General features: G+C 31.6%; 1 pseudogene; it reads left to right on the top strand.

Moving 5' to 3' along the window:
* The window catches only part of LOC102882474, a 5148-nt pseudogene extending 4689 nt beyond the window's left edge, over nucleotides 1–459 (top strand).
* The last annotated feature ends 9626 nt before the right edge of the window (nucleotides 460–10085 follow it).

The raw sequence follows: 10085 nt of genomic DNA, 5'->3' as shown, positions 1-10085 counted from the left end.
AGGTTGTTTCTGTTGAAGGACCAGCAAGAGGGCATCAGAGAGGACTTTTCACCTCAGTGATAGAACATCTGGCAGAGGGAGAAGGTACTATGGCAGAGGTTATAAAAACCGGGGTGTGATTCAGCAGAAGTAACCAAAGAACTGAAGTCAAAATCCGGGAAATCCAAGTCCTCTGCTGTGTCTTCAGACGGGTCCCGGGCTGAAAACAGTGGTAACTGAGAAGCCGGCTTCTCAGATGAACAGGAGTGCGGGTGACGCCAGGGCTCCCAGCCACTCAGAAAGTGCCTTGAACAGCAACTCTAAGACAGGGAATACAAATCCTCACTTAAATGCACTGAGCACAGAAAGTGCTTGCTGTGGAGCTGATGCCCTGGATGTGGCTGTCTTAAAGCAAGAATAAATTTAGTTTTTTTTTTAATAGAAGGTGAAGGATACTAGAAGGATAAGGATTGAAGAATGTATGAGAGCAAGCCTATAGTTATATACATTTTCCCTTTCCGTAAGAGAAAAATAAGAACTTAGGAAATTCAAATCCCTTTTTGATATCAGATATGTAAAAAAACACATTTTTAGTTTTAACCAGCTGTAGTCAAAATGCTACAATAAAACAAAAAGAAAATGAAGAGCATTTGACTCCCATACTTAAAATGAAGTACAAAGTTTAAACTGGTTGTGACAAAAGCCTATAGTTGTGTTTCTTCAACTATAAAGAAAATAAATTTTGGCAGTGTTTATAAATATATAGCTTAGGAAGGGGTTCCTAACCCTCAGGCTGTGGACTGGTACCCATCCGTAGCCTGTTAGGAACTGGGCCGCACAGCAGGAGGTGGGCAGCTGGCAAGCTAGCGAAGCATCATCTGTATTTGCAGCCACTCCCCAGCACTGGCATCACCCCCTCAGCTCCACCTCAGATCACGGGGCATAAGATTCTCATAGGAGCACCAGTCCCGGGTGCCAAAAAGGTTGGGAATCTCTGACATCACTTTGAGCATTTGGCACCATATGCATGCCCTTATCTTTGATTTTGCATTACTGTTCATGAGAAAGCTTTAAGGCTTTGATTTTATGATTATGAAAAAAATAAGGCACAACTAAGTTTTCTTTCTTAAATCTCATCACTGATAATGTGGTGCCTTTGTGTTAAAAAAATTACAACTACTAAAAAATTATAGAATAATATTGCTGTTCTAATTTTAAATATATAGTACATCATATACTTCACAAGTAAGTTAAATGGAGATAAAGTTGAAATCACAGAAAATGCAAATGATCTTTCAAATCAACACAATGTATTCTGAAATGTTTTGTGAGTAAACACCATGCATCTGTGATCAATGAACTGCTGGTTTTGAATCAGATGCAGACCATTAGTGCTAGTACTTGAGCTAAACTTCTGCATGGTTCATCATTTTTAAAGTGTGTAGTTAATATTGTGCATGTTATTGTCCTTTCTTCTATTCTTACCAGTATGTGTCCATTTGCAAAACAAAAATGCCAATAATAATAACAGTCCTATAAAAGATGTTAACTGTTTAGTCACTGACTGATCTTGCTGTAACCTTAAAATTCCGTGATTATCGACCTCTGTTGCATTTATTTTAAATCCCCCAAACGATGTTTCAAATATCAACATTACCCTAAGTTATTCACTGCTGTAAGCATTATTGTTCTTTGTTGCTATTTTATGCCTTTATTTTAGCAAAATATAAAATTTTGTGAAAAAAATCCCTTTGATCTTTAAAAAAAACAAAACACACACATACAAAATAACCCTTCTGCAGCAGGAAACAAATTACTTGTTCTCGAGAACTTTCCCATCAAGAATTTAGTAGAAGCAGGTATACTTATATCATTCAGTTGTTTCTGATGATGTTTTCAAATAATGTACTTTGAAATCAGAATAATCTCTTGCTCATTTTCATGTAATTTTCCTGATGCTTTTCATCACACATTAGTGATAAGAAATGAGATGTAACTCCCCAATGCCTGCCCACAACACCCAAGCAAGAACTTACTGTATGTTGAAGGAAGTTTTGCCTTAATTCACAAATTGTGCAAAAATGAACTGCTGTTGGGTTTGACTGATTACACATGGGTTGTGGTGTGGTATACTGAAGGCTAATGAATGCAATTTACAATGCTTAATAAAAATCTTTATTCTTTTAGTATAATAGTGATTTATCTTAAATGTAAAGCATTATAAAAATTAATATTCTTCTCAAGATTTACAGTTTTTTAAGTTTTACCACATAGATTCATGTAATCATCATTAAAATAGAGATGTAAATCATCCCTCCCTCAAAACAAACCATTCTCTCAAGCTTGACTTGTAGTCCAAATTTCATTTTACTCCAATCCCTGGAATCAAATTTGTTTTTTATCCCTCTACATGTGCCTTATCAAGAATGCCACATGAATAATACAAAATACAATATTTTGAGACTTTTATTTTACATATTATAATTCTATTTAGATTCATATATTTATATTTCAATCATGTGTAGCAATAGTATTTTACTGAATGGATATATCATAATTTATGTTAATCAGTTGAATATTAAATTGTTACTTAATTTGCACAATTATGGAAAAAACCTGCTATATAACCATTAATGTTTAGTTTCCTATGTGAAAATAAGCTTTTATTACCTTGGAGAAAATGTCTACAAGTAGAATTGCTGGATCATATAAAAAAGATATTTAAGAAACTTCCAAAAATTTTCAAGAGTGACTGAATAATTTTGTATTATAACCAGTAATGTATGAAAGTTTCAATTATTTTAGCTATTTTAACAGATATATATTAGTATATTCCTGTGGTTTTAATTTACATTTTCCTAATGGATAATTATGTGCTTAATTGCTGTCTATATATCTTCTCTGGTGAAAGATCTGTTCTAATATTTTGCCTAAATTCTTTTTGTATTTTATTTTTGTTTTTATGTCTAAATTATAAGTATTTTGTTGGAATGTGATTTGTAAATACATTATCCCAGTCTTTAGCTTTTGTCTTCATTCTATTAATAGTTCTCTGGGGTAAAAGTTTTAATTTTCATGAAGTCCAATTTATCAATATTTTATGAATCACACTTTCGATTTCATACCAAAGAACCTATTTCCTAATCCAAGGCCATAAAGATTATGTCCTGTGTTTTCCTCTAAAAATATTAGTTCTATATTTTACATTTAAATACATTTGAATGAATTTTTGATAAGTGAAACACAGATAAAAGTTCATTTTCGGATGCCCTATTGATACATAATTTGTTGAAAAGACTGTTTTCTCTATTTAAATGCCTTTGCTTTTTTTTTAGGAAATCAGTTAACAGTTTTTGAGTGGTTCTATTTATGAACTCTCCATTGAGTAACATTGATCTGTGTGGATATTATTTTGTTGATTTTCTTGATTAATGTAACTTTATGGAGAGTCTTAAAAGCGGGTTGCTTGAGTCTTCTCACTTTATTCACAGTTTTTAGTATTATTTTACCTATTCTAATTCTTTTAACTTTCCATAAAAATTTAGTCAGACTGTCTTTATCTACAAATTTCCTTATGAGATATTGATTGAAATTTCATTGAATCTACAAATTAATATGGGGAACAAACGTAAACTAAACAAGTATTCAAATTCATAAGCACAATATACTCCATTTACTGAGGTCTTTTTATTCTTTTCATCATTATTTTGTATAATTTAGCACACATATCCTGCATATTTTAGTCATATTTACCACAAAGTATTTACTTTTGGGGTGAAAGGCTATAAATGACACTGGTATATTTGCAGGTGTTCTTCATTTGAGTTTTATTTGTTAGCATATAGAGATGCAGTTGATTTTTGATAAAATGACAGTCCTGTGACTATCCAAATTCATGTATTTCTTCTAGGAGATTCTGCGCAGATATTTTGGAGTTTTTAATTAGATATTTATGTAATTTCTTTATAAGAACAGTTTTATTTCTTCCTTTCCAAATTTTACACCAGTGTTTTCTCTTTCTTTATTGCTTTATTGCTCTTACTATAACTTTCATGACAACGAAGAATATGAGTGGTGAGAGTACTCTTGCACATTCCTAATTTTTAGGGAGGAAACATCAAGTTTTCATCACTAAATATGTTAGTTGCATGATCTTTTTAGATGATCTCATTAGTTAAAGAAGTTCACTTCTATCAAATGTGACTAGCTTTGTAATCATGAATGAGTTTTCATTTTTTTCCAAATTCTTTTTCTATATCAACTGATATGCTTTTTCACTTTTATGAATATGGTATGACAAATTGACTTTGAAATTAATCAAAACACCTATACTGTAGTTTTAGCCTCAAAGTAATGTTGTTTCATAAAAATAAATTGGGAAGAATCTTCTATTTCCTGGAAGAGATTTTTTTTTTTAATAATTGATTTATAATTTTTTATTTTTATTTTAAACTAGTTAATAGATTTGCCAGGGAAGCCACCTAGAACTGCAATTTTTTTTTTTATGAAAGTCTTAATGTGCCCATTTGATCTATTTTAATTATTATAGGGCTATTCAAGTTACATTTTTTCCTTGAGTGAGTCTGCTGTTTTATATAGAAGAGGAAGACCAGACTTACAAACTTAGATGCTTACCTAAAAACTGCTATTAAATTACTCTTCTCTCCTGAGAAAATGAAACCTTATTTCTTAAACATAATCAAATTCTTTGGTATGTAAAAGGTAGTTCTATGTTTTATCCTCCTCTGAAATGTAAACATATAGATCTAGAAATCTCTATTCAATAACCTTTTAACTTTCAATAATATTCTTTTAATCCGTATTCGTTTTCTTTTGATCAGAAGCCTTAACCATGCAGAAAATATTTTCTCTATTTCCAGTTTTCAAACACACAATCTTCAAATTTTTTTTCCTGCATATTTATTCTCTGCTTCGAGAACTCCAATAACGAGAATGTTAGGTCATTTAATATTGTGCTGCAGAACCCTCAATCGGTTCATTCTTTTTCCATATATTTGTGCCTCTATTGTTCAAATTAGGTAATTTGTATTGTTCCATTCTCAAATTCACTAATCTCCCTAGTAATCTCCACTCTATTATTAAGCCCATCAACTGAAATTTTTATTTTAGTAGTTGTATTTTTCAGTTCTAAAATTTTCATTCGGTACTATATCAATGCTCTATTTTACACTTGAGATTTTCTATCTCTGCATTATTCTAGGAGTGTTTTGCTCTACCTCTTTTACATGTCTATGATACAGCTTTTAGATTCTTTGATAATTCCAACATCTTGTTCATCTTGGGTTTAGCATCTGTTGATTATGCTTCCCTAGAGAATTTTTCAAGTTTTCTTGTTTCTGTCTTCTTAGTAATGTTGGATTGTGTATTGGGCATTTCGAATGTAATCAGAATATGGTTCTTGTTAAAATCTTGAGAATAGTATGCTTTTGGTTTTTATTTTCTTGTTTTAGCAAAAAATCAATCCCTTAGGTTTTATTCCACAAGTTCCAACCCACCTCCTGTGCACTCTCGTTCTAATGTCAGTTCAATTTAATGACCTTTCAGTATTACTTAGATCTATCCTGCATGTGCTTCATCCAGGAGACAAACAGACCTTAGCCAGACTAATTGTGAGTTCATATCTTCAAGTAGTTTGGTATGCTAATTAAAATCAGGTCCTAAAATGTGCAAATCAGGGGTGAGCCCAAGCACTCACAGAGAATTTTATCCACACCATTCTCACAATCTCTTCTTTCTATTCTCTGCTCACTGCTTTCCTATTGTCAATGGCAACCCTTTCTGGTCCCCTTGCTAGATAGCTAGAACTTAATATCCCTCTGTTGCACATTCTCCATGACTATTTTTGTCTTTAGGGCTAAATGGCAAGAGGATAAACAAAAAATATAATGGGAATTTTCTTCACCCTCTTCGGAGTTCAGTTCCTTTGGTAAAAAAGAAAGATTCCCTTTAGAGGTAGGAAAAGTCACCGTTTCACTCTTTTTGCCACTGGATATCAAAGTCAGAAATGCAGCTTGAAGGCATAGAGATTTGAAAAGAAAACCTAAAGATTTTGCCCACTTTCTATGTGCCATAGTTGCCCTATTTCACACTCCTTGAACCAGAAAAAGAAAAAAAAAAAGGTATTTCTTTTGAAGATTTTTCTATCTCTGCTCAGTGTGAAGCTTAAGGATTTGTATTGACATAATGTCTAGGCCAGAAGGGAGGGGAAAAAATCCATGAAATTCACCATGGTTCATTCATTCATTGTTTGAATTTCAGTTTTCTTCCCTAATCTGCCTACTACTTTTTAGTTCTCATAGTTTCTAAAGAGTTGCTCCATGCATTCCTTCAGAATTTTTAGTTGCATTCAGTGGGAGAGCAGAATGAAGTGTGGTTATCTCATTATAATCAGAACCTGGAATCTGCTTTATTTTCAACCTCAGAAAATTAATACTGCTTGCAATATATAAAAATATTTTATTCATTTCATCATGGGTATTTAACACTCAATTATTACTCATTATAAGATTTTTAAAAATAATAGATATAATCAAATTCAAACCCTCTTGGCTTTTTACCTTTGTGATATTCATTAAAAATATTTGGAGTTCAAGAAAATGGCAGAGACATGTTTTATATTTCCAAATTTCCTCTCCCTAAAACATCAGAGCAACTATGTTAAAAAACAGAAATCTGAAAGATAACTTCTATAGCAAAAACAGATGAAATTGTAATCTAACGACCCTCATAATTGAAGCAGATTTGGCAAAAAAAAAAAAATAAATAAATAAATGTAAAAAGACCCATATAATGTCACCAATATATAGGAGGAAGATACAGAAATACAAAAAGACTTCTGGTGTTCCTATGAGGTACAAAACAAACAACCAAAAATTATCAGTACCTTAATCTGACAATGTTAGCCAAATCTGGAATTCTTTAGCCTTCAGTTTATGAAGTAAGCAAATTAATAATTACCTGGAAGCAAAAGTTTCATCATGCAAAAAAAGTGATAGAAATAATAACTTAAGAAGTTAACTTTCTTCAGTGCTAAAATTAGAAATGCAAAGACTGTGTTTTCTAGTTCTAACATTTACAATTTGAAATAATGACAAACCCAGTAGAAACAAGAACTGATAGTATACAGATTTGAGTCACTAGTTGCCATTTTCTCCTTAATGCAACCAAAACAACTTGGTGATATGTTGGATTTGTCTTTTGGGGCCGCACATGTACAAGATGAACCTAGAAGACATTCTAACATTAGGGAAAAAAATCTCTTCACTACTTGTGTTTTCTCAAGAGTACTTAAGGAACAACTCGATTCCTAAAAATCAATGGCAGGACAATTTAAGCATTAGAAATAACAGCCACAAAAGTTTGAAACACATAAAGTATGTTAAAATCAATGAGTCCAATAATAATATTAAGAAATAAAAATACATTGACCAACTTGGGGAATCTAGAATATCAACTCATTCTGAAATTAACCATTATAAGAAAAAATTAAGTATTTGACTTGCCTTTCTTTCACAAGGTAATCAAATTACACATGATGAGGGAAAGTCTCCTTTTATACAAGAACACTAACTATTAAATAAAGCATCAATAACAATTAGAATATCACCAATTTTACACTGCTAATAAATTAATTGATCTTGCAATGAAAATTGAAGATTACCAAAATCAAGAAAATGAAGACAAAGGATGTCAAGTTCTTCGTAATGAGAGTATACAATTCTACTTGTGATGTATTCTTGCAAAAATATTTAAAGCAGATTCAGCATTTTAACAGAGGTGCAATCAGTAAACTTCAGAATATAATAAACTCTACATGAAAAAAGACTCAGTTTCTTCAACAAATAAATTGCAAGGACAATGAAGAAAGATAAATGTTAAATCATCAGATTAAAAAAAGAACTTATACATATCAATAGATTACATTAATTTTATTTTGGATTATAATTTAGCCTATTAGAATACATTATGAAACCTGAATAAATAAGTCATGGTATTTAAGATTAGCTTCAAAGTAATCAGGTATGGCTGGGATAGAGGATAAGGCGAAGATATCAATGAAATAAAACTGAACAAGAATTAAAGATTGTTGAAATTGGTGACGGATATATGGGCATTGATAAAACTATAATTCTATCTTTATAACTGTTTGTACATTTCCATTAACAGTTTTCTAAAAATTGAAATTCATAATGTGAGGTTATATCCTAGTATAATTGATTAGAATTGATTAGGAATAAGTCCAAATGCTAATGTGGACTCGGACATGTCTAAGACTGAAAATTTATTCTTTACAAGATTTTATTTAAGATAATATTAACTTTTGTCATTCATTCTTATATACTACAAAGAACTTTAATATTTTTGATTCTCACTCAATTTTAGGTATAAGGACCTTTGGACAGTGATCCAGAATTTTCTTGAAAATAAAGGAATTATGATCATATATTAATATGCGAAACTCATAGGAAATATGAAAACACTAACTTCTGTGCATTTAATGGGATGACTTACATTTATTACATGTGAACTCAAACTTTTTTTCCTTTAAATATAGCGTTACTTTATAATAGCATTTTAAGTTCATAGTTCCATTAGAAACATTTGATTCAAAATCTGTGCTCTTAATCATTCAGTTATGAGTAAGTGCAATTAAAATTGAGTAAGAATAAACATGCTTATTTCTTAAAAGCACAATTTGTTGTTTCTGTCTAGGCTTATTTCTCTCATTTTAAAAGGCAGTGGTCCACAAAAACATCCACATATAAACTCTATCAATCAGAAAAGCTCACTCACTTCTCACTTTCACCACACTTTAAATACCTAGCTTTGTGGGCAAAAACTGCAGTACACTATACAGCAGAGCTCTGAAAGCAAACACAAGCACATTTTACACAGCAGTATAAGCATTTGAATTTATTTCTGATCAATTATACTAGGAAATAACCTTACATTTTGAATTTCCATTTTTAGAAAACTTAATGGAAATGTACAAACATACAAACATTTCACTGTATTTATACAGAAATAAATTTTATTTATTGGCATGTTTAAATAAAATCTTATTTCAATGACCAATGTGTCTAACACTGAAGCAAACTGGAAAGATCAAACACCCAATTTCCTGACTGCATGCAACACAATTCCACTGAAGGCCATTTATTGAATGACCTGTGTCTTACATCATTTGAATTATTACCTGCCATCTATTTACATAGATTTTGCTATTTGTCTTTGTGATAATTTTAGAAACAAAATGGTGCATTCACTACTAAGTACAAAAACATTACGTTTACATGAGGACATGAGTTGCTACAAATTAGCAGCCTATTCAACAACTTTAAGTTCCTAAATCACTTATTTTCTCAGTATTTTGTGAATGGCCAAGTTCAGTTGTGCCTACTAAGAATTCTATTTTTGTTTTTGTATTGTTTTGTTTATTATCTAATCAAAGTCAGATATAAAACAGTTGTAAAAATTAACCCAAATTAATATAAATTATTACTGTTAAATTCATTTATTTATGCCATCTCAGAGTCCATCATTTCTGTCTGTTGTTAATGCTTATTTTTGTTTGTTTCTAAATCACAAGGTTGAAGTAGTACTTTCATTGTATACTGATTCTCTTACCTTTTTTAAATTTTCCAGAGCAGGGGTGCCCAACCCCAGGTCAGTGGCCTGTTAGGAATCAGGTTGTACAGCAGGAGGTGAGAGGCCAAGCAAGCAAAACGTCATCTGTTATTTGCAGCCACTTCCCAGCGCAAGCATCACCGCCTCGGCTCCACCTCAGATCATCAGGCATTAGGTTCTCATAGGAACACCTGTCCTTGGTGCCAAAAAGGTTGGGGACCACTGTTATTGAGCACTCTCAAAGTACTCCATGTGCTAGGTTAAACTTTCATATAATACAGGGATTTCATTCTCTTTAACTTATAGTAGAAACCTATAATATAACCTATAATATAGTAGGGCTATATTAAACATTTTTTTAGAATTACTTAACTCTAGAAGTTAGATACATTTTTCCACTCAATCAGATATTTTTGCCACAATGTTACATGATCTTTTAGAGTCTAGATAGCCCGATA

The sequence above is a fragment of the Pteropus alecto genome, unplaced genomic scaffold (genome assembly GCF_000325575.1).
Source record: "Pteropus alecto unplaced genomic scaffold, ASM32557v1 scaffold72, whole genome shotgun sequence".
NCBI classification, from domain to species: Eukaryota; Metazoa; Chordata; class Mammalia; order Chiroptera; family Pteropodidae; genus Pteropus; species Pteropus alecto.
The sequence above is the reverse complement of the archived record's forward strand: the minus strand, read 5'-3'. Positions and strand labels throughout refer to the sequence as shown.